The sequence below is a fragment of the Lagenorhynchus albirostris genome, chromosome X (genome assembly GCF_949774975.1).
Source record: "Lagenorhynchus albirostris chromosome X, mLagAlb1.1, whole genome shotgun sequence".
Lineage (NCBI taxonomy): Eukaryota > Metazoa > Chordata > Mammalia > Artiodactyla > Delphinidae > Lagenorhynchus > Lagenorhynchus albirostris.
Genome location: NC_083116.1, coordinates 19,282,283 through 19,307,936, shown reverse-complemented (window position 1 = coordinate 19,307,936; position 25,654 = coordinate 19,282,283). Strand labels below are relative to the sequence as shown.

The 25,654-nt window shown below is 46.6% G+C and overlaps 1 protein-coding gene across 4 annotated transcripts in view; it reads left to right on the top strand.

Moving 5' to 3' along the window:
- Nucleotides 1-25,654, top strand: part of ARHGAP36 (Rho GTPase activating protein 36) — a 151,553-nt gene that overhangs the window by 107,116 nt on the left and 18,783 nt on the right. Inside the window, exons 3-5 of one of the 4 annotated variants that reach the window (XM_060138332.1) lie at nt 20,860-20,949; nt 21,404-21,855; nt 23,671-23,780. The exons of the other annotated variants lie outside the window; for them this stretch is intronic. The gene's annotated coding sequence lies outside the window, so the exon portion shown is untranslated. The remainder of the gene's footprint in view (nt 1-20,859; nt 20,950-21,403; nt 21,856-23,670; nt 23,781-25,654) is intronic. 4 annotated transcript variants of the gene reach the window in all.

Sequence of the window (25,654 nt, the reverse complement as noted above, 5' to 3'; positions counted from 1 at the left end):
GTGCCACAGAGCAAAAGGGAAAAGATGCAAATAGGAAAAACAAAAACAGAAAACATTTCTGGTGCCTCTTAAGACCTCAATCTCTTCTTCCATGTTTCTCTACTTCCTTCATCTGTTTTACCCCCACCCATCCTTCCTCTCCCATCCCTTTTTCTTTCACTGTCTCTTTATCTCTTTTTGTTTTATTTTTCTATTTCTCTATATCCTTTCTTATTTTTTTCTATTGTATTTCTCCCCCTTTCTCCTGTTTCTGCTTATTTTCTTACTATATTTCGCTTTCTTCATATATTTTCCGTAGAAAACACTTTTCTTTCATTCTCTGTTTATCTTTTTTCTCTTTGGGGGGGCTGCTTTCTTGCTGTTTTTCTTTCTTTCTCCCTTTCCTCTTAGCTCTTCTTTCTGAATTTCTTTTTATTCTATTCCTCTTATTTCCTGTGTTTCTTTTCTGTTTTTTATTTTTCTTCATTTTCTCTTCCTCTCCCTCTTTTTATCCCTCTTTCTTCATTTCTTTCTGTTTTTCTTTCTGTTGCCCATTCTTCTCTCTGCCAATAGGTTCCTATGTACGAATCTGTCCGTCTCTTTCGTGCTTTGTCTTCCCCAAACATGCTTTAAACATCAGGAGAGAGAATAAGTTATCTTTTTCTGCTCTGGGCTGGACTGTGGGTGGGTGGGGTTCATTACGTCTTCTCACTCACCGGTGGGTGGGGTCATTGCTGCTCCCTGGAACCTAACCCTGTTCCCCGCCCCCAGGACCCGTCTGCAGAGTCACACTGCACTCCTGCTGCTGCTTGCATTCCCTGCACGTCCCATGCAGAGCGATGAGCCCCCAGGTGTGATGGGAGAATTCATCAGCTGCCCGACAGGGCTAACGATTTACTCCTGAGAAATAATCCATATCCGGATAATGGATCACCCTGACTCCCTAACACCATTTGTCTTGGCACTTAAATGGCACCAGAATCCAGGGGCAGTGCCAGGACTCTATCCCAGGTTCATTGGTAGATGAATAGGCTGGAATAATAATGTTAAGGATTATGATAAGGAACGCTTTGCATTTGCATGGTGCTTTTAAACTCTATAAATTTGGAGGTGATTAACCTTCCTTGGCTCATCACTTTTGAATCTGACACACTGTGGACCCTGCTTGTGAATTCAGAAGCAGGGGCTTTTAAGTGACTCACCCAGAGTCATCTAGCTTGTTACTGGCAGAAATGGGAAGAAAACTCTATTTTTCTGACTTCCTGAGATTCTTTCCTCTGAATGCTACATGGCCTTCCTATCTCTGGATCTCATCTATCTGGGAAATGGAAGCCTATACTGAGAGACAGAATACTGTTAGACCTGGGTTTGAATCCTGGCTCTGCATTAGCTAGCTGTGTGACCTTGGGCCAGCTGCTTACTTACTCAGAACCTCAGTGTTCTCTTCTATAAAATGGGGATCCTAATAAACCTTCCGTATAGTACTGTTATGAAGATGAAGAGAGATTATGCATGTAAAGTGCTTAATCTAGTCCTGGCTCATAGTAAAAGCTCCCTGAGTGGTAGCTATGATTGTTACTACTGCCTCTCTTTTTTGCAGGATGCCAAGTGAACTCATACAAATGCATGAGAAACTTGGTCTGGGGGAGGGGAAGAGATAATTGATGAGCCAACTTCCACAGAGGTGTCCCTGAGGCCACTGATGGGGGAAGGGACCTGGAAGGATGAATTCTGATGGCGGGAGGAGCTAAGGATTCTACTTAGGCTGGAAGGACTGGCTGGTTCTGAGAACAGGCAAAGAGAAGGAAGGAAGTTGGGGATTGGCCCTAAACATGTCTCAGCAGCGTGTTGCTCACCAGGATCAATTGCTGGCCTTCAATTCCAGCCGGCTAATGTTCCCCTTCTCAGGGTCTCAGCTGTCAGTTTCCTGGGGAGATTCCCTTCCTCAAAAGCTAGACAGAGGACTTTTTTCTTTGGAGAATACTGAAGCCATAAAGGTATTGTGGAAGGCCAGTACAAACTAAAACTAATGAAATCTTGTGTAGGACCATTTTGCATAAATGGAAGTTCATTGTACAAATGTAAAAATGATTATTAATACTCCCAATAATAACAGTAACAATCAATCTTCAGAGCTTGTTCTGTGGAGTGTGGCTGCTAGAGGTTGACACATCATCTCAGATGGCGAGAAACATCCCTAGGGTCCACCTGCATGCAAAATCAGCCCGCATTCCTCTCCTCCTTTCCTGAGACCTCATCCTCCCAGAGTCACACACATAATTCAGCCTTCAGTGAAATGATTCTGACGCTATTGAGACTCCCTGGAGAATGGATGCCATGCGGAGGCGAGTGTGGGCTCCTGACTTCAAGCTGCAGGACGGCGAGGAATTGATACATCTCCTAAGCACCAAGGGCTCAACTCCTTTGGAGATGAGAAGGACTTTGTCAAAGCCTGATGGTTTATTAATAATTCTCTCAACCGAAGAGAGCTCCGTGCTTATCAATTGACAAGTATTTAGTGAGAACCCTCTGTGGGGGATCTAAAGAGGTTTGACAGAGCTGACAATGTGGTCGAGGAGACAGACCACAGACATATAGAGATTATTGACAATACAAGGCAGTCCCTTCAACAAAGGGATGCAAGCAGCTGAAGCAAAGTGGAAAAATATAAGATAGTTAGGAGACTTGACGTCACTTAATCTCTCTGAGCCTTGGTTTCCCTGTCCTCTTGGAAAGGTAGCCTAGTGGTATTGAGAAAACATTAATTTTGGAGTCAGACCAACCTGACTTAAATTTTCAATTACCTCAAAAACTAACTAGGGGTCCTTGAACAAGTTACTTAACTCCTATGGGGTGCAATTACCTTGTGTATAAATTGGGGTATAATAGTAGCCCATACCACATAGGGTGATGGTGAGGATTAAATGAAAGCACACATGTAAAGCACTGAACATAATGCCTGGCACCCGGTAGGCACTCAATAATCAATTCCTATTATGATAATATGCAGGGGGAAAGGCAGGGAATGTTTGGAAATACAAGGGTTTTATTTTCCTCTTCAGCTCTTTATATGCCTGACATTACATTTCAGAGGAATGCAAACTCAAAAAGAAAACTTATATGTAAACAATAATTATAATACTCTGTGATACCTTTTATATGCCTCCCCGGTATTGCTCACTAAATTTGGTATGATCAAATTTACAGAACAATGAAATAGCAGAGGAGGTAAATTATGTATTCCTTGTGGTCTTGAGTGCCTCTCTGAGTTTCAGTTTTCCCATCTGTAAAATGTGGCTAAGAACACCTACTTCACAGGGCTGTTGTAAAGATTAAATTAAAATGTGTATAAAGCACTTGGCACAGAATAGACAGAACACAAATGTTGGCTCCATTCCCCTTCTCTCTTTTATAAAAATGAGAATAATAAAGAATCAACCTCCCTGGGTTATTATAAGGGTGAAGTCAGGTAAATATGCAGGAAATGTTTGTAAACTGTAAGACCCTAATAACAGGCTTTACGGAACATTTGTTATATACGAGACCTGTGCAATTAACAAATGTTAACCAATTAGGTAAACACTAATTAAGTGTCTCATATACACAGGACACTGTTTTAGGTGCTGTGAGTGATACAGAGATATCAGAGGAATTAAGGTGGGTGAGCCCCTCCACACAAGAACAGAGCAGTAAGGACATGAACTTGAGAGATGCTCCCATTTAGGGTACCAGAGGAGAATGCAGAGCCAGAAGGAGAAATCATTGATAAGAACACTAGTATAGCACAGTATCCTCAGAGCCAAGGGAAGGGAGAGTTTCAATAAATAAGGAGGGATTCACAATGTAGCATTCCACAGAGAAGGCAAATAAAATTATGACACAGATGTGTCTCCTTGGATTAGGACTCCAAAAAGACATTGGTGGCTGCAGTGATAGGGGTCTCAGTAGAGTGTGTGTGTGTGTGTGTGTGGAGATGGGGCAGGCACCATCTTGCTGTGGACCAAGGAATGAGCATATGGTGAGAAGTGAGGAGAACAAGTCTACACTGCTCTTTGAAGGTGTTAAGGAATAAGGCTGAGAAAAGGAAGATTGGATGATAGCTGAAAGGGGACTGAGGGTCAGAGAAGGGTTGTTTTCATATAGGAGAGTTTGAATGTCTTTGTGGGCTGTGGGGAGGAAGTCCATAGGGAAAGAGGAGATGAATAAGAAGGTTATTATGAGAGAGGGCTATTGAGCAGGCAGAAGTCTGAGACATGAGATCTGGCAGGTACAGCTAACGGAAGAGGGACTTTTTAAAAAAGTATAGTTGATTTACAACATTGTGTTAGTTTCAAGTATACAGCAAAGTGATTCAGTTTTATTTATATATGTTCTTTTTTCAATTCTTTCCCATTATAGTTTATTACTGAATATAGTTCCCTGTGCTTTATTTTATATATGGTAGTGTGCATCTGTTAATCCCATACTCCCAACTTATCCCTCCCCCCTTCCCCTTTGATAACCATAAATTAGCCTGGGTATGTATCTGGAAAAGATGAAAGCTCTAATTTGAAAAGATACCTGTACCCCAATGTTCACAGGAGCACTATTCACAAAACCAAGACATAGAAGCAACCTAAGTGTCCATCAACAGATGAATGGATAAAGAAGATGTGGCACATATATACAATGGAATATTACTCAGCCATAAAAAATGAATGAAATAATGCCATTTGCAGCAACATGGATGGACCTAGAGATTGTCATACTGAGTGAAGTAAGTCAGGCAGAGAAAGGCAAATATTAGGTGGTATCACTTATATGTGAAATCTAAAATATGATGCAAATGAACTTATTTACAAAAGAGAAACAGACTCACAGACACAGAAAACAAACTTATGGTTACCTAAGAGGGACTTTCAATCAATAAGGAAAAAGGGATCATGGGGGAGCAAATGCTGCCAAGTTGTCAAGGGGACTGAGAACTGACAAGGGGCCACTGCATCTAGCCTTGGGAAGCTACGAGGGCCTTCAATAGTGGGCATGGAATGGGAAGAAGTAAAATAGTGAGTGGAGGCAGAGACCATCCATTTGAGAAGTTTTGCAGACCCAAGAGCAGGTAGAGAAAGGCTGACGGAAAGAATGTGTCTTATGGTGAAGGTTGGGATGTGTGTAGGCAGAGGGAAGGGGTCAGTGGAAAGGGAGCAGCTGAAGGGACAAGAGAGTGAGAGTCTCTGCTGGCTGAGGTGGCAGCAGCAGGAGGGGCTGAGCATCAGTGAGGAGGGCCCCCGAGAGGGCCCTTCCCACTTTTGAAGTGGGAAGGAAGAACAAAAAACCCAGAGAGGCCAAGGTTCTGCATTCAGTCCTTGAACCTGGCCTTGGACATTAATATCACCACTCCTGACCCCATACCTTTCAGGGCATCTCTCTATCATTGAGTAGATTTGAGGGACAGTCTCTGAGGATAGCAAGGTGTGTGTTGGTGGATATACTGGTAGCTCTCTCTCTAGGGAGGCAGAAGAGAGCCATAGCCCCAGAGCATGGCCCAGCCAGGAGAGCCAGCCATCTATGACCTATACCCATGCCACACAGTCTCTTCATTCCCAATTTCCTCCCTGAAATCACCACCCCGGAGCCACTCTTGAAAACAAAGTCAAGGTCCACAGTCGCTCAGAGGCTCGAGTTTTCCTGTTATTCTCTAAGGCACTGGGGGACCAGAGCCTGTTGAATGCATCATATGGCTTTACTGCCACTTGATCTGGCCCCCGCTAGGACCCCTCCACTCCAGTGTGGCTGTTCTCTGGTCCTAGGCAGTTATAGCTCAGATAGCCCCTCTTTTCCTTGTCCCTTAACTTACAGTCTGACAAGTCTCCTGAGATTTGGAAGGTGGACTGGCAGGGCAGTTATAAGCCCTGGGTGCTTGAAAGTAGGAGAGGGTTCTTGGTCCCAGCAGGCAGGAGAGAGGGGCCTTGAGTATGTGGCAGACCCAAAACAGCTTGGAAGATAAGGTCAGCCTTTAGCATCTTTAGTTCTGAGGCCAGGTCTGGTGTTCACATACCAGCCCCCACAGTGCCTGGGATGTAGGAATGCAGGGGAGAAGGACAGACAACTCACTAGCTAGGGAAGACTGGGCTCTTGAGCTAGCCCTGAGTCCTTAAGACTTGAGTTGTCCCAGGATTGAGTTATAGCGGAGAAAGACTTACTTGCATTGACAAATGGCAATTAACAAAGGAGGTGATTAGAAGTGAGAGAAGCTACAGTCTCAAAAATGTTAGCGGTTAGTGTGCAAGAGAATTTCTTCATTGAATTTTCCTCTGCCTTTTCTTCCCTCCCCTTTTGCTCTTCTTCCTTCTCCTGTGCTCTCCTCCTGCTTCCTCCATCCACCCCCACCCGCAGCTACTGATGTGATTTCTCATGATCTACAGTCAAATGCCATTAATCCCGACAGGCTCACGAGGGTCTAGCTAAGCTGTCTGATGAACCAATCCTGTGAGCAGACAGACCAGGGGAAGTGGCAGGCAGACCACCCCCCCACCCCGCCCCCTCAGGGTAATGGAAGCTAAACCAATGAACTAGAGTGGCTGCCCCGAGAATAATCAATAAATCACTCGGGGTCCGAGAGAGGTGGAAAACTCCCCAGCAAACAGTGCTCAGGACATATTCCATGGCCTCCTCTTCCGTGAATGTTCATGGCGCACCAGCCGCACAGGCCTGGCCTAACTCTGCTTTCAAGGTGCTGCTCCCAGATTCCGCCTGGCCCATCTTGGTTTCAGAGGGAGGTCATTCATTCCAATGGGATGTGGGCTCTGCTCCCAGTGGCAGGGACTGTTGACTGAAAATCCCCCAAGTGCCATGCTGGTCTGAAGAGAGCAAGCCCTGGGATGGGCAGATGATCTTTCAAGAGCCCACGAATCCAAGGTGAGATGACAGTGTGATGTAATGGACCGAGCCCTCGACTAGGAGGCTGGACACTTGGCTTCTAGTTCCATTTCAGCCACTAACTTGCTCGGCGATGTTAGGTAAGTCACTTTCCCTCCCTGGATCTCAGTGTCCTCCCTGGGATGTGAGGAGGTTGGACCGGATTATCTTTAATGACATTTCCAACCCTGATAAGTGAACCCTGCAATTTAAAAAACAAGCAAGCTATTTTTGGAAAAATTCCAGCTCTGATTAGATTGTGGGGGGACTCTTTCTCTAGGGCTTCCATTTAGCTGTAATTGCCACAAAATCCCTCACCTCAAACTCCCACTCAGTACACGCAGCCATTTTCCCACCACTCAAGTTCCATCTAAGACATCAAAACCAGTCATGGGTCCAGCCTGTCCCTCCTGCTGAGCTAGTTCTGTGCTTGGGGCTGAACTAGACTGTGTGGCATTCTGAAGGAGTCCCTGTGGGAGAGGATGTGCCACTGACCCCCAGATTTTAGCATAGGCAGGTGGAGTGGCTAACTAGGTTGGAGAGATTTCCCCCAAGTTTATACTTTCAAACTTTTTAACGTACAGTAAAATTGAAAGAATGACACAAATATTTGTACATACCCTCATTAATAATTTGCCGTATTTGCACACTCTCCCTTCTCTCTTTCCTTCCCCACCCCCTCTCCTATATTGTAGACGTGATGGCACTTCACTTGCAGATACTTCAGCATATATCTCCTAAGAATAAGAATGTCCTTTGCCGGGAGGCATTTAAAGGACCCTACGATGCTCACCTAGGGGAAAGGCTCCAGTCTCTAGAGTCCAAAGGAGATCAAAAAGTATATGAGGTCTAAAGACCAGATTTAAATCTGCATATGGGTAGTGTGAGAAGGAGCTAAGCACAACAGAAGGAGGCACGAACAGTGGTCCAAGTGCAGAATGACCTTGGGCAAGTCACTTCCCTTTCTTTAGCTTCACTTTCTTCATCTATAAAATGGGGATTGTGCTAATCTCTCTCCTGCCAATCTCCCAAGCTGTATGAGGCTCAGATGTGAAAACAGCTATGAGAGCACATGGGGACCTGCCACACTTAAACATTTAAGGGCAAGTGATTTACAGAGATGACCTTCAGAGCTAGTAAAGAGCAGGAGCAATAACTTCCCTGGCCCCAGTCCTGGATGCCTCTGGTAACACATGAAGTCGATAGTCCCCCAGCTCAACCCCCAAACTCTTGTTACTGAAAGCCACAAAATTTTCATTTATAATGGAAATTTCAGTGGCTCACATCTTTTGCAGTTTTTCAAAGGCATAAACACTCACCCCAGTTCTTTCTAGTTCTTTTTTCAGATAACTCCATTTTCTCTTACTGATTACGGCACAAAACTAAAAGATTACCTCTCTACTTTTTCTTCTTCCTGACATTTTCTTCTGTGCTCCCCCTTATTTCCTACTGCCCCACCCTGTCGAGACTTCTAAGACGTAAAGAATTCTATCATCCTAACTACCTTAGCTCAAAGAGCAAAATGCTTTACAAAATTAAGTGAGCATTGGGGATTTTTAACTTGATTTTATCTTTTCATTCAACCAGAGGGATATATGTGTGGGAGATGCACTTGTCAACTAAAAGCAATTTCTCTGCCTCCTTGGGGACCAAAGCGTAATTGTAGCTCTGTCTTCCTGGTGTCAGGATGAAACTTGCATTTTCCTGAGTGGTGTCAGCACGCTGACAGACAGCTCCTGGGATCTATTGAGGGGTACTGGAAAAGAACGGGCAGGGGGGTGAGAGATCTCGAGGCTGGTCTTGGCTCACCTCTCCTCCCCTGGGTGACTTTGGGCTAGTCACTTACTGTCTTTTGCCTCAGCTTTTCTAACTTAAAAAATGGGAATAATTTTCTCCCATTTCTACCTCACAAAGATGGTGCCAGGACCTTGTCAGGCTTTGGTGATACGAAAATGCTTGGAAGTAATAGAGCTGTGGGGAAAAAAATAAAGTGCTGCAGAAGCAGTGTATCCTAGGAAAGCTAAGTAGCTGCAAAGGAACTTCAAGTTTTCTTGGTACAACTCCACTTGAGAAATGAGGAAACCAAGGTCTTTCTGAGGTTCAGAGAGGTCCCAAATGGTCCCCCATGATTTTGCTATACGTTCACCATGAGCCTAGACAAATCCTCCCCAAACAGAAAAGCAGAGAGGCAAAGTCTTGGGGTTCTAAGGCTTATAGCCCCCTTTAGAGAACATATATGACCCTATACACACCATGTGGACCTTCTGATAGGACTCCTCAAAAGGGGGTGTTGGGAGGCAAGCTTGCTAATCTCCCAATTCCTTCCATGGGCCTGGGGGTAGTTACCTTTGTTATCTCACCCCTGAAATTGCAGAGACCTTCATAGCAACCTGCTGAGGAAGTTGGGCAGGCGGACAGGGACCCTCATTTCATAGAGGAGGAGTCAGGGGTTCAGGTTGGGAAGCAGACATACTTGCATCCATTCAGTCAACATGCCCAGCCTCACTCCTAATATTTTAGCTTTAAATGCCATACTCTTTCCACGGTGCTTCCACTGCCTCTTGCCTCATGTAAGGACCCCAAGCAGGGAATCCAAGTGAGATAACCTGACTGAAAAATGCTACAAAGACATACACAAGGATTCTTAGAAAATACAAATGAATGACCTTTATGGTGTATGCTCATTTTGAATGCCACTAGACCCTATCAGGAGTCAAGTTTTGAGGTTTGCTCAATTTCTCATGCTACATATTTACCCATACACCCAAAGGAAGTAGAGTGGGGTTAAAGGGATCAAGTTCTCCATAGGGCTGCCCCAGTGTTCCTTGTAGCTGGAGTGCAATGGGAAGAGACAGTGGTGGAGGGTTTTCAGGGAAAGACTTCTTTCCTCTATACTAGAGCTTCTCTAACTTTATTGGGTATAAGAGCCCCCATGGGGAGCTTGTTAAAAATGCTGTTTTCTGGCCCCCATGCCCAGAGATTCTTGTTCAGTGAATCTGGAGTGGGAGCAGGGGATTTGCATCATTGCAGCACATCCCAAGTGATTCTGATGCAGCTGGTCCAACCATACTTTGGAAAATCCTGGTCCATGACAAAGTTTACAGGCCTTTGATGCTTGGAATCCCATTTAAATAGCAACTGTCTGCCTGGGTGCCAACTACTTTTGAGCTTCAGGAAAAAAGGTAGAAGGTTTGAAACCTTTCTTCTCAAAGCCAGCAAGCCCCCAGCTTGACTTTATCATCGTGCCTTCTTCTTAGCTAGAATATGTTTTCTTCCTGCTAAAGACTTCATGGCAAACAATGACCTAAGTTAGGAGCAGTGTGCTTGGCTTTTAACTGGAATTGCAATGAGACACCCTTAAGAGGCAGCAAGCTGTCAAGCTCTAGGGTGAGGGCATATATACCCAGTGTGCCCCTTGTACACCTTGGTGTGAGGGGTTGCAGGTGCAGGCTAGCAGGTTCTTGGTTGCTCAGTTGGGGTGCTAAGGACCTCTGAATTCTTGGAAAGGAGATACCATAACGGGTTATGTGGCCCTGCACAGGACAGGAGTTCTGCATTTTACTCACAGACCAACTTTTAGCTTTTTCTGGGTCACCAAAGCCAGGCCCAGTGTCCTGTACCATGAGAACAATCCCAGCATAAAGGCCCCAGTCTTTCCCTTACCTAACCTCATCCTTTATTCTGTGGACAAGGTTATAGTTTTTCTCCTATCAGTAGCATTTTCTAACTCCAGAAAAAGACATATAGAAAAGTTGGAAAATACTAAAATATGAAAATAATAAAACAGTTTAAAATTGCCCATAATTGCATTGCTTAAACAATCACTACTAAGATTCTGGTGTGTTTCATGTTAACACTTTTGTTCTATGTATAAGTTTATTATTTATTTGAACTGTTTATATAATAGTGTGCACACATTTTGCATTTTGATTATTTTTCACTTAAAATGATCATAAATGTTTTTTCAGATTATCATATAGGCTTCCAATTTATACATTTAAAAATAATTCATTGAGTGAATCAACATTATATACATAGCTCAATATCTTGCACACAGAGGACATTTCATAAATATTTGTTGAATGGATGGATTGATGGATAAATGCATTCCCCTATTATGTGACATTAGTTAAGGGTAAATATTTTCAAAGGAAACAACACTAAGTAATTAAGTGGCAGAGGAGGTAGGTCAAAGAAAAAGGAGTTGGGGAGAACTGCTAACTTGACTGCTAAATAAAATTTTTTGAAAATTCTGAACTCTATATTTCCCTTTTTCTTTTTTCGAAACGAGTAGGCTTTGGTTTGCCAGGTGCTTGTTCACAACTGTTAATATCCCCATTTTACAGATAAGGAAAACTAAGCCTCAGAGAGTTTAAATAATCTTCCTAAGATTACATAGCTAGTATGTAGCACAGTTGGGCTTCCAATCTAGGTCTGTGAGCATCCTTAGCTTTGTTCCTTTACTACATCACACCTCCTGCAGAAAAAAAAGTGACCAAGAGGGATAGTGGTCATGAGTTTGTACTTTAGGTAGAGCTATTTTGGAAGCAGAGAAACTTCAGTTACTGAGGGCCATTGGATTGGACTGGGCAGGCAGCCTTTATGCCATGAGGGAGCCCCCCGAAAAAATCTCATTCAGCTGGAAAAAAAAGAAACCCATTGAGACCATTACAAAAGCTGGTGGTGTATACGCTCATGGGAAGAGGTAAGGCCGAGATTTCAATATCCAGAGCCAGAAACTGGACATTTCTAGATGTCAGACTTGTTTGGCTTGGATGACTGGGTATTTGTACAGCAGAAATTGGTAAAAGAGTAGGTCTGGTGAATGTTTGTTGACTCTGATTGCTTTTAGAAAACAGAGAAAATTGGAAATGATTTAGAAATTGGTGTAAAGGCAGAGAAGTACCATGTTTCCCAGAAAGGAAGGAAAATGAATGGAAGCCCTTTAAACTCTAACTACAGCTCTGCTTTGCTAAGAATTGTATGGTGAAGTACGGGCGATTTTTTCATTTTACGCACCCCTTTTGCTGCATTAATGCTAATATCAGTGGTTAGCAAAGCAAATGTAATAACTGCTCTCCTCAAAGGACTTGTGATTGCAGCTTCCACTCCTCAAGCCTGCAATCGAGCTGTTGGAAGAGGATTTTGCATATTACTCTCTACCTCCTCACTAGCGTTTTGACCGACAGAGTCCCATTTTCCCAGCGGAGAAAAACAAGGCACAGAGTCATGTTTGTACAACTGCCAATGGAGAACTGGGGGAGAAATTAATTTGGGGCCCTGAACTTGAATAGAAAAGGAAATTTCGATTAGAAGCCCTTCTTGCTCAATATGGTCCATCTCTGGTGGCTGCTTCTACTGCAGGATTTGGAGGTAGGACTTGTTTACTACCACCAGATCCCCCAAACACTGAACCTATAACGGTATGTGCCTCCAACACAGTACCACCCCCCACATTGAAATATCAAATATCAAATTCTTTCTAAAAATAAAGGTTGGTGCCCCTCCTATGCCAGTGCCCTGAGCAAAAACATAGGCGGTGGAATCCGTAAGTCAGTGGCAACTGGGGTGCACCCCATATTTATACACATTTGACACCGTGTTCTTTTATCTCAGTTAGGGATCAACCCCCTCAAAACAAAAGTTCCCAGGCAGGACAGCATCTCCCTCTTCCCCAAAGGATCTGCAGGGCAGGAACATTAAAATTACTTTCAACTTTGGGGCCCCTTGGGGAGCAAAACTCTTTTCTCCTACTCACATTTTTGATCCTCGAGAACAGAGCTGTGACATAAGACATCACATCTGGAGCTACTCACAGCTGAGGTGATGCCTCCCCTAAGACAGGGGGTCCCCAAGGGCTGAGAAAGTGCCTCCCCTTTCGGTTCAGAGCTCCTAAGGCAGACACCACTTCCCGCCTAGATTGGGCCTCCTGAAGGCTGAGATGATGTGTCCGCTAAACGTGGGGGTTTCAGGGCTGGAATACAATCTCACCCTCAGATCTGAGGCTCCCAGGGGCAGGTGCACTATCTCGCCCTCAAATACCAGCTTCTAGGGGACAGGCTTGCTTTTACGTGCCAGAGTAGGGCTCCTGGGGGCAGGGGCCTCCCTTCCCTCTCAGATTCGGGGCTCACCAGGGCAGAGATGGCGTCTCCCCTCAGACTCTGGGCTCCCCGGGGATAGGGGCACGGTCCCGCCCTCAGAGTCAGGGCTTCCCGGGGCAGGAGCTGTATCTCGGCCTCCCTTCGCGTGGGGGAAAGGGGCTGCAGGACCAGCGGCCTCTTCTCCGGCGGGAGGGGGGGGCTCCCCTGAGGCCCTGCCCCCTTCGTGACAAGCCCGAGGTGTCCGGTGACCGAAACACTCTTAGCTGGGTGCAGGGTGCGGCTCAGGGCGTGGTCACCGGGGGCTACTTAGGGTAGCTGGCGCGGGGGCCAGCGCGGAAGCCGGCTGCGAGGCTGCGGCGCCGAGCGCTGGCCATGGCGTGGATGCTGGACTGCCTTTTCGCCTCGGCCTTCGAGCCCCGCCCCCGCCGTGGTGAGTGGGGCCCACCGAGTCCGGGGGCTGGGGTCCTTCGCTGAGGCTGCAGGCGGCTGCAGCCCCGGCCAGGCGCCCTGGGGCTTGGCTCGCCGTCCCTTCGCCTCCCTTCCCGCTGGCTTTTAGCTAATTGTTCCTGGCTTAAGGACTGCCCCGTCGAGGCCCCGCATAAATCACCGGCTTTGCCGGGAACAGCGAGCAATCGCGCTAATGGCTCGGCGGGATGCGGGTCGAGCGCGGGGGCGGAGTCGCTGGCTCAGCCGTCCTCGGGGACAGCTAGAGAGTCGGGGCCAGACGCGTAGGAGCACAGTCCTGAAACCCAAGGGCCCTAAAGGCCCAAGGATGAATGTCCCTGGCCGGGCAGCTAGGGCCCGCGAACCCTGAAGATGGAGGTGGGGGGATCCTTTTGCCTTGAAGCTTGTCCAATCTTGTCCCAATCTCAACTACCGAATATCGACATGGGTCCCTCAGAGTCATCGAATTCAACCCCTTTATTTAAGAGATGGTGACATTGAAGGCCAGAGATGGCAAAGGCCTGCCCAAGGTCATACAAGGAGTTGGCAGCAGATCTGGCTCTGCTGAGGCCCTGCCAATTGCCCACTGCCCCAAAGCTCCCAATGGCAGAGGCCTGGGGTCTTTAGTCTGGGTCTTCCCTTGGGTACTTTGATATCAATGCTGTTTTCCCTATCCTTGCGGAGTTGAGGACATAGGTGTGTGAAGGATCACAGCACCACTGTGATACGTGGGTGGCATTTCACCCCCTTCTTGGAAGTGCTTCTATAAAGTACGTTTTGGAAACTGATTATTTATTTTTCCTCCTTAAAGTTTCAGGAGACTTATCTTTTCTGTTTGAGATTTCCCAGGACCCCCACCCACACTGTCCTTCACTCCCCCTTGGTAGGCCCCACCCCCTCGAGGCTGCCACCTGCCCCCACTGCCACCTGTTTTTCCATAGTCTCCACCTCCAAAATCTATATTGGTGAGACTGCGTCATTGGTCGCCAGCCATAGACCAAACCTGGGGTTGTCTCCTCTTTCCTCTGCCCCCTCACAGGCGGGGGAGAAGAGGCAGGGAGAGGAGGGGCCTCAGCAACTTAATTCTGCAGAAACCCATGTTTAGTCCTTGCCAGCCCCAGCACCCTGAGAACCATCCCAGGAGTCTGACCCACTACTAAGGGACTGCAGCATGCTTAGCAAATTCAAGAGCTGTCTCTGGCAGGCCGCAAGTTCTCTGAGAAAGCAAAAGATCTGCATACACACAGAGAGTTGTTTTGTTCTGTATATTTTTTCAAGTTTATGTGATCCCGGTGAATCGAAAAAAATTAAGGGTGTTTTCTAAGATGCCTTTTAAGGCCTTACAGCTCAAACACCCTACCCTTGTAAAGGGGGTAGGGTGAACCATTCCATCCCTGCCTGGCCTGCAAGGCTGTCGTGTGACTCCAGTGAGATCAAGGATATGAAGTCTCCTTTATGAATAACCCCACTGGGGAGGGGTCAGTATCACACAAGGAAGCCCATCCCCATCTAAAAACAGTCATTTCTATTAGAATTAGGAGGCTTTTCCCTAAACTGAACCCAAATCTCTGTTTTTCTGGCTCTGGCACTGACCTTCATGATCCTTCCAAGAGAACAGCGCCAGCCCTCTCCATTCCCCCACCCCCACTCACCCCTGTTTTTATCCAGGCCAAACCTCCCCAGTTCCTTCATCTGTTTAACATGTGATATGGCTACAAGGCTCCTACCCGCACCTAGCTGCTCTTCTTTGAGCATGCTCCAAGTTGTGAATGCCCAATGACCTGGCCAAAAGAGGATTTCCAGCTGTGTCCCTGTAAATATAGTCCTGGATGGCTGACTTTCCCTCTTTTGGAAGCCCACGTTCACACTCATGGTACACAGACACATAGCCACAAATACACACATACATACACATTCCCACACCCGCACATGCCCACATACAAAGTCACCAACGCACAGACACATACTTCACATGCATCACGTACTTTTCACACACAATGCAACATAACCACATCACACATGCACGCACTACACACAAATCCTTTGTACATGCTGCGTAGTTCACACACAAATAGCTAATTTATATTGGAAGTACTTTCTTCACCTGAAACTACTCATTTTTTAAAAAGTAAACTCAAGTTCTTTTCAGAGTCTCCATTCTGTATTTTGTTGTTTGAATCCAAGTGCAAGACTTTACATTTACTACTGCATTTCCAGTCTGATGAGACCTGTCCCCCTACATATGCCAGTGGTACACCACTGCCTACCCCAGCTCTATTACTTGTACACAGCAGCTAATATATGTGAAGTAGTTCCCAGATGCTGGGCCCTAGTCTCAGCCCTTTACACGTATGATCTCACTTAAGTCACACAACATCACTTTGACATAAGTAATTAGTCTTTGGGTACAGTTTTTGATCAGGTAAGAACTCATTCACTGCAACCCTCCCCCCGCCCCACCAAGAAATGCTGTGCAATATGAAAGGTAACTTTGTGCATAACTATTGATATTCTGTAGGGCTACAATTGCCCTTGGTGCCTCCCTTCAAATGCCTTCCAGAAATCCTCAGGAGTCAGAGGGAGGGAGTAGCTGGTCGATGATTGGGAAGAGTGGGGGAAGTATTCTAAATGTTCTTTCACCCACCCACCCACCTCTTGCTAAGGAGATTGTTGGTACATCAGAACAATCTTTTGAGGGTCGCAATGGGCAATCGACGACCATATGAAGACATTTTGGAGAGGCATCATTGAGATCTGGGAAGAAGGGGGACCCAGAAAGGTCTTCTTTCCTAGGGAGAGGGACAGCACGACTGACCCACTTGAAATTCTCTCCCCAGTTCACTCCTGGCATTGGATTTAGCCTCAGACAATTGGACTTCTGTAAAGCAGCCAAAACTCTAAAGCTGAAGGGACCCTAGGGCCCACTTTACATACAAATTTGATCTTTTCTTGGGGATGGGACCCAATCGATTCACTGAGGCCAGGCCTGGTTGAGCTCCACAGGATTATTTCCCAGAGCTGGGGCGAGTTTGCCAATGAGACACCCCACTTCCCTGGTCATGGCATCAGACGAGCACCCTCATCCACTAATGGCAGGACTTCCCAAAGTTCCTTTGAAAATCACTTGTTTCCACTTCAAAAGGCATCTCTCCATAGGAAAATAATGTGACACTCTATAGAGCTTAGGTTCCTAGGTTAGGCCACGCTTTACCCACCATAAGGATAGAATGCAGAATCTGTGTGATGAAAACTGGTAGAAAACAATACTCTTGCAAGTGTACCTCAGGCTCCAGCAGTAGAGCTGACATTCATCAAGCTTAAATATCAAATGACAGGAAGCATATTGGGCATTGATAGAGCAGGATACCAGGTCCCTGAGGGTGACGATGGCAACAGGAAAAGCAGTTTCATTCCCTTTCCCACACTTATCAGCCAAGACAACCTAAATGTCCAACTGTAGTGGAATGGTTAAATAAACTATATGACATATCCACTTGTTAGACTAGTCTACATCCATAAAAATGCTGTTCATGAAGAATATGTAGCGACATGGAAAATGGTATGATTTATGTGTCAAATATGCATTTTTAAAAGACTGGAAGAAAATTCAGCAACGAGGTAAACTAAGAGATCCTTTTAGGTTGGTGGAATAATAGTTATTTTCTTCTCTGTTTCCCAAAATCTCTATTAAGTTTGTTCTTAAATTACTCTTATAATTTAAAGAGGTGTTTAAAAGGCTAACTGAAGGCCTATAGTATACAAATAGACCATGCAATAATTACAATGATCTAAAATCCCACTATACATAGTTTAATCTAAGGGATTTTTTTCTTCAAATTTTAGTTTAAGTGTAATGACTAAATCAGGTCAGCCAAATGTAATCCTCCCAGTGATCATGAAATGTCCTCTAACACTGGGTGGGAAAAGGTAGAACTGAATTGAAACTGCTTTTATAGTTTTGCAATAAGCAAGTTTCTTAGCCTCTTTTAAAATAATATAATAATATCTATATTTCCAGGTTATAAATTATAATCGTTATGATTTTAATAACTATTTACTAATAGTTATATTATTGTTATTGGAGATATCATTATATTAAGTGCCCTCTATGGTTCATGTATCAAAAGATGTGTTTTAGTCCTTCTTCAAATATTTACTGTGTACCAGTCATCTTACACAAATGATCTCATTTAACTTTCATAACAACTCTTTGAGGTAAGTATTATCATCTTCATTGAAAAGACAAAAACTCAGAGAGGTTCAGTAACTTGCTCACGGCCACACAGTAGCTGAGCAAGGATTACAACCCCTTTTGGTCTGATTTCAAAGCTTAAGTGAGATTAAAAGAAATAACACATACAAAGCTTCTAGCACTATGCTGATATAGAGCAGACATTTACTAGGTGGTCAGTACAATGTTGCTGACGTTCCCTTGCCCAGAGTTCAAATTCTGGTCTTTGATCTGCTTGACTACTTATAGATTCCTTTCTATGAAAAGGTGCACATTTCAATTGAAAGATGCAATGCAAACACCACCTGTGTCCTTATTGCTGGGGCTCTGCGTCACTAGGAAACGATTTCTGTTTCCTTCTGGCAGTATCATTTGTTCTCACATGTATCAGCACAAGTAGGTAGATGGCATGTTTGATGAGCCTTGGCAGCCACTGTCACGTCTCAGATACACTTCTCGAGAAGCCACGCGGCTTCCTCGGGATAGGCACCTGCTACCCAGCAACTGGTAGGTCCCTGCACTCAGGGATGCTTATTAAATGGCTGGGGCCTATCTTGAACCCCTGTTCCAACAATTCTCTGTATAGTTTGGCTGACCCTTAATTGTTACCCCTCCCACTTTCCTCCACTAAGCAGGGGCTGCGGGACCTCCTCAGAAGCCGACCGGGGTAGGAACTAGAGAAAATTTTAAATTCCTAAATCCTCAGAGGGACTCACTAATAGATTATCTTGCATGGTGGAGTCTAGGGTCAGTGAGGAGTAGCATGCAGGATGAATAAGAGAGGTGAAGGAGAGGGAGGAATTGAAGGCGTCCTCCAGAGACTGGGAGCACCTGAGGCCCGGCCTCTCAGAGCTTTTTCTGCCATGACTCTCAATACTTCTCTCCTCTGTAGCCTCTTTATCCCTCCCTGAGATTATATCCACCCCCTACCCTCAACTTCTTAACCTTCGCCCGCCACTCTCTGCCCAAATGCAGCTCCAGCTTGTAGTGACTTATTTTTGTCTCTAGAGGGAGGCAATAGCATCAGGGAGGAAAGGGCACAGATTGGGGTCTTCTCTTACTTTACCAAAGGGTAGATTTTATTTTCCTTTAACTGCGAACAGGTAAATAACAACTAATTGGAACAGTATTTTAGGTGCTGCAAAATATATCTCAGAGAAACATCATCGCTCCCCTCATCTACCCCCCAACCTTGGTGGCTGCTAGAAGAAGGGTGGCCTTGGGAGCCCCTCCTAATTTCTAGGTTAGAGGTAGAAAACAAAAACAAAAACAAGAAAACAAAACAGAAGTCGTGGGGGCAGTTTAGCCAAGGAATATTTACGCTGTCTTTCTCTTGGGTACTACGGCACACATTTAAGAGACAGGGTCTGGACTGGGTGTGAAGTGAGGGTTGGGGAGCTCAGTCCATAGTTGGGGTGGGAGGAAGTCTAGATGCTGAGCAGGTAGTTTGAAACTTTCCTGTATGGAGCATTACGTCTGAAACGTTGGTTTCATTAACACTGCCAGGAGAAACTGCAGAGTGAGAATTGGACTTAGGATCCAGTTCTTCCGGGCTGCATTAGGCTGATAAAAACATCACCCTAAAAGAAGAGGGGCTATTTCAAGAGTGTCAGACACAATAGTAATGAGGAAAATTGGCTTAGTCAGTCAGCTTCAGTACCTGAACACCCCGGTTGAGACACTCTGGGCTATATGAGCAGGGCGTGAGTAAAGCAAGAGAGGGAATTAGCCTTTTCTTGAACATTTATTAGACATGTTAGACATTTGGCTGACACTTTCCATATTTTACCTCCTTGTCATCTGAACATGTCTAAGGCAGGTGTTAACAGCTCCAATCTACAGATGAGAAAACTGAGGTTCTGAGAGATGAAGTAACCTTCCCAAGATCACATAGCAAGTAAGTGATGGAGCTGGGATACAAACTCAAAGCTGTCTGAAGGTCCTCATCTTTAAAGGGTTTTATTCACATTTTTCTTGTGAAAACCAAGGTCTCCCTCTTCAATAAAATTCACATTTTGGTTCCTTGCCTGTAATGGGGGTTATTAAAGCATCTTGGAGCTTTTTAGCTTCTTCGAAGTTGAAGTTTGTTCCCCATTTCACAGGTAAGAGTACTGGACTGGAGCGAACCAGACAGTCTTCATGAATTCAGGTGGGACTTACACAAAGGAATTTAGATAGGTGGTCCAGTGGTTGAGTGTATGTGTGTAGGGGTGGGAGGCAGAGACCTCACAGGATCGACTGTGAGGAAGCGGAAGTGGAGCTGGTATATTCAGAGGAGAGTGAGGAGGTGTCAGACTGGCCCGCAAAGCAGCAGGAAAGCCAAGTGCCTGAGACCAGATGCTGGGAGACACCAAAGTTTGCATGAACTTCTGGTACAGATTTACCAAGGGGCTTCAGCTACTCTGTGCCCTGTGTGACTTACACTAGCCTCTCTAGCAACCCCCACCCTGCACTTTAAAAAAAAAAAGACTTTCTGGCTATGTAGTAATTTAGGCAATGCTTTTCCTGCCCACCCAGGATGAGGTGCTGACCCAGGCCCAGCTGGGGGTGAAGCTTTACTGATGTTACAGCTGCTTCTCGTCTGCACGCCAGGCTCATTTGTGCCAGTTGAAAGGGCACAATAATAACAGTAGCAATTTAAATCGTGCTCCTCGCTTTCTGCTTTCCCCCCTGAAAAGTGGCGAAGTGACTCACCACTGTCGAATTGTCTCTCTCTATCCACTCCCTGACCTCTTTGCGGCAGTCTAGGCTGGTTCCCTGGGGGCTGAGCTGGAAGTCTGTTCTTCCAGCGGCCCTTTAGCTGTGACAGAGCCACCCCCCCCAATAAATGTGTTCCCCCAAAATGCGATGTATTGTTTTAATTTGAAATTCTCAGATGAGGCTGCTTGGAAGGCATTAGAGCAGCATGAACCCATTAGGTAAGCACAGTTCTCCCCTCCAAACATGAATAATACAAAATGGGACCCATTCAGGAATCTTTTGAGGGGGCTCTGCTTGTTTTTCTATATGCAGTTTCATATGGAGATGACGGGTCTGCTTGAAATGTACTACATACCAACTTCTGGTGGTAATGCCGTAAAAATAGGTCCAGGGGAGCTGTGAAATCATTCCCTTACTCCATCCTGACCCCTCACCCCCATCCCCATCCACACCCAATTCCCCTGACCCTATGGCTAGAAAATGCTCATTCTCTGCTCTTTCTTTCAGCACCAGCCTAAGGAGAGCTCCCAGAACTGGAGGTGGTGAGGTGCTTATGAGCCTAGAGTAATTAAAGATTTTGAGGTGTCAACAAAGCAGGTAATTAGGTGGAGAAGGTATCAGCTGTCTGAGAGACAAAGAAAGTAATTATGCTGAGCACTCTTGGCGCTGTCAGTAAACTCCAAAGAAAGATTTGTTGGGAAGTGATACTGTTTGATAGAGACTTCAACGCCTAGCAGAAATGAGGGACTCTTGGTGAGGCTGCCTGGAACAGGAGAAAGGTTTAGGGAGCTTGGCAAACCTGGATTCAAATACCAGCTCTGCCTCCCACTGGCTGTGTGACCCTGGAGAAGTTACTTAACTCCTCTGAGTTCGATTTGTGATGTGCAAAATATTGATAAGTCATAGCTCTAATTACCTCATTAGGTCATTGTGAAGACTCAAGGAGATAATGCATGTAACAGCACTAGCACGATGCCTGGTATACAATAAGTGCTTAATAAATGGTAACATTATTATCATGATCACTATTATTATTCTTACTATATACCAGGCATTCTCTACAGGAGCCCAGAGTTTAAAAGGAGAGACAAATAATCGCAGTTATGTATGTTCGTGTCATGAGAAGTATGAAGAGGGTAACTATGATGGCTCAAAGGAGGGAGCCCTCAACTGGGAGGGAGGGGTACAGAAAAGCAGAGAAAGTTTTGTGACTCCTGAGTTAGGTCTTAAAAAAATAAGTAGGAGTTTGTCACGAGGCCCAGGGGGAAAGGGATTCCAGGCAAGTGTATCTGCCCACACAAAGCCAAAGAGGTGTGAAACAGCCAAGCCTTGAGCTAATAGTTGGGCTTTGCTGGGCACGAACTGGGATCTCCTGGGGGAGGGGGGGAATCAGTGACCAAGAATCTTTCCAGTTTATTCCCACCAGCCCCTGAACCGCGCCTTAGGCGCCCTACCTGGCCAATCACGTGCGACGCCCTCCTCTTCTTTCCTCTAAGCAGTCAGGTAAGCTCACACCCAGCCCCCAGCGGGCCTGATGCGCACAGCGGGGGGTCGGCGGACCCAGACCCGGCAGATCAGGCCAAGGGGAGACTGTGCCCAGGTCGCGGGCCCCTATCTCCTTCCTCGTCCCAGTCCTGGTGCAAAGCCCCCCTCCACCCCCAATTTAAAAAAAAACTACCAAGCACACAGCCACTTGGGTTCTTTAGACAACCCCGTGCTCTCTCACACACCACACCTGTAAACTCACGCCGCGACCCCCCTCCAAGAGACACACGGTCTTCAGCCCTCCATCCTAGCACATACATTGGCTGCACGCGTCCCCACCACACACATGAACACATCACACTCAAACACACACGGACATTGCACCCTCACACACACAAACCTTTGAGCACACACGCCTTAAGTAAGCTCACATATAAAGACACCTTGCTCACAAACACACACAGTACACACCACAACAAACACCACCCGTAACCCCACATTGACACAGCACAGCTAAGGGTAAACACACACCAAACAAATATATACACACAAGCTTCAACGGGCACACACACATACACACGCTGCATACACATGCACACTACAGCACGACCACAAACCCCGGCAGAAACATACATCGAACACACCCATATCCAGACCGCACCCCCAGAGTCACACTGTCATCGGGCAGAAACATACAACCTACAAACGTGCACACACAAACACCGCACAAACACACGCTCCACGTCCGAGCGCAAACCAAATACACTTCACACCCAGCACTCGGACTAAAACATGCAACACGCACACACACACCCACACCCAGCCACACACGTAACTCACAGGCGAACCGCACTTGCGCGCGCGCACACACGCGTACATGCATACATACATACACATACAGCCCGCCCCCTCCTTCCCTCAGGGCGGAAGAGAAGGGGGCGAGGATGGGAGGAGGGGGAAGAAAGGAGGGGGGGATGGGCGGGCGAGGCGCTGCGAGCAGAGACGCTCTTTTCCCTTTGACCTGGGGTGTTGTTCCCATTAACCCGCCTGTTCCCCATTCCCGAGCAAAGGGAGTGAGTGAGTTGGGTCCAGACGGGAACCAGTCAGAACCAGGGAAAACTGGAAGGGCTGGGGAATCCGCCGGCGGGCGGAGGACACGTGAGCTCCAGCCGGGACCCTGCCGGAGGCTCCTCCCCCCAGCAGCCTCCCTCTCAGACCCCTTCGCAGCTTTGACCTCTGCTCCCCACCGCGGGGGGAGGTGGTGGAGGGGGTGGGGTGCTTCTTCCTCTCCTACCCGAGAGAGTGAACAGCTGTTAGGGGTGGAAAGCTTTACTGGTTTCAAGAAGTAAGGAGTTTAGATATGCAGAAAAGCTTTTTGCGAAACCTGTTCTAATCTAGTTTGAAGACGTCTCCTAATAGAGAGCTCACTATTTTGCAAAGCAACTAATTTTTACATAAAAGGCAAAGGCTATTAGAAATCACCGACACCGCGCTGGACACATAGTAGGGCGTTATAAATGTTCCTCCTTCCCGCTTTTGTCAACAAATCTGGCAGGGCTATCTGCAGCCCAGCACCAGCCCGCGACAGCTCTGGGGCAGTCGGTGAGCTTTTTCTAGCACACAAGCCCCTGGAGAACAGCCGCCTTGGCCAGGGAGCCACCGGCGGCAGGGGGCGGTAGTGTCGCTTAGGGTGCTTTGCACGTCTGGCGGCATAGCCCCCGCGGGACAGTCTGAGGTCCCCTTCCTCTGTGGCGGGCTACAGGGGTCACTCTAGAATACTCTGAGGTCAGATGAACATCTGGCTCCTGTCCTCCGCCTGCCCCCTTTCTGTAGAGATGGACAGCGGGTGAAGGAGAGGAGGAGGAAGAGGACTTCCGCCTGAGGCGGCGCATTGTGTAAAGCGCCTTGCGGTGCAAAGTGCACAAGCTTCGGAGTCGGTACAGGTTCGAATCCCAGCTCTACCACTTCGCAGCTGACTACCTTGTCAGGTCACTGTCTTAGGTTGCGGGGTGGGTGTGAAATTTAAAGGAGGAAATATATGTAAAGTGCTAATTCCAGTTAAAATCCAAAGGATGTACATTCCCTTCCATTCCCTCTCCCTAACCCTCACCAAGGATAAAGATTTGGGAGTTTGGGGAAGAGGGGGATCAGAGGCCAGAGATATGGCCACCAGGTAATGCCTCTAAGCCAGAAGATGGACAGAGGTTCAATTAGCGCTCAATTTCTTAAGCAATGTGCTGTATTTAAGGGAAATGCCTGCACCAGTGCTTTTAGTGATGCCACTCACTAGCCACAAGACATTTCAGTTCACAGCCCCAGTCCTTGGGGCTGCAGTGAGGCCACTCTGCCCATCACCTCACCTCTCACAGGGACTTCCTAAATCATTCCTACCCCCACCCCGAATTCTTCTCCCCATTTCCAGGTTGCTGAGTTATTTTTCGTTGTAATGAACACTCATTGGATGCCAGGGACATCTTCTCTTACCTTATGCTTTGCCAGTGCCTAGCACAGTGCCAGATACAGCACAGGCTGTATACATGCAGCAAAGTGATGCCCTGGGTGAAATCCCTTGGAAACACTGAGACTTAAGGGCACATAAGGAGTTATCATAAGGAATTGAGAGAAAGGATTCCAATAGCAGCACCCCAGGCACTGTGGGGATGGAGGGCAGTGGCTTTTGAATAGGGGGCTATTCCATTCCTCCTCAAAGCCCTCCAGCCCTAAGCTTCCCTGGAAGGGGGTTGTCTCACTGTGGCTGAGGCTTCTGCAGTCAATTAAGAAGAGAGCCTCTTTCCTGGAGGGCAGAGGCCCTGGCCAGCTAGAGGGTGAGTCACTATCTCAGAGTTGGGCAGCAGAGGTGGCACTAAGGTGACAATGAATTAGTCCAAGATGGCAAGGGGGTATTACCTGAGTGATGATCTGGAGGAGGATAAAGCGGAAGCCTGAGCCCTTGAGGCTGGGATTAAGTGGTAGAATGTCTATATGCTTAAACATAGCACCTAACCCACCTCCACACTTCTACCCCTCCAAGTCCCAAAGCGTAGCCAGGCAGCTTCTTAGAGGAGGAAGTGGCGTGGAAATCATCCTTTGGGAGACCTGGGTTCCAATCCTGACTTGGATACTTGCTGTATAACCTTGGGCAAGCCCTTTTCCTTCCTGTTCTCAACACCAGAAGGAAGTTAAGTGGGCAAGGGGCTCTGTGCTGGGCCCTGTGCTAAGTATTTTACCAGTGTTATTTCACACACTGTTCCCCATTGTGCTATGTGGTGAGCATTTATTCCGCTATTTTGCAGTTGAGAAAACTGAGGCTGAGTGATATTCAATCATCTACTTTCTAATATATCGTGCAGTCTTTATGTATTTATGTTACCAAGGCAATCACTGTAACTCAAGCCAATAGCCTGCCAGTCCTCTGCCTAAATTGGCTCCTTATGCACTCAGGTTCATATCATGTCTCCTGGCTGCCCCCAACGCCAACCCGTGTTACTTTCAAGGCAGTTGGCTACCTGGGTGGGTTTCTCTTTTCATCTTCGGTGACACCCACCTACCCCCAATTCAGATCTTTCCCTGGCATATCAGCCTAAGATCCCACATTAGAAAGCAAGCATCACCAGAAAGATGCACCCCAGTATCAGTTCCTTATCACAAGGGTGGGGGATCTGGCTGCAAGATGTTGCAGTGAGGAAGGGGAGCAGAGCTGCCAGGGCCAGAAGGAGGGGCTGCATAAAAACCAAGAGGAGAGAGAGAGAGAACGCCAGGGACAAATTGGACCAGCCTCAAACTGCTGCCCCCTCCCTTTTCCCCCCTCTCCTGTTCT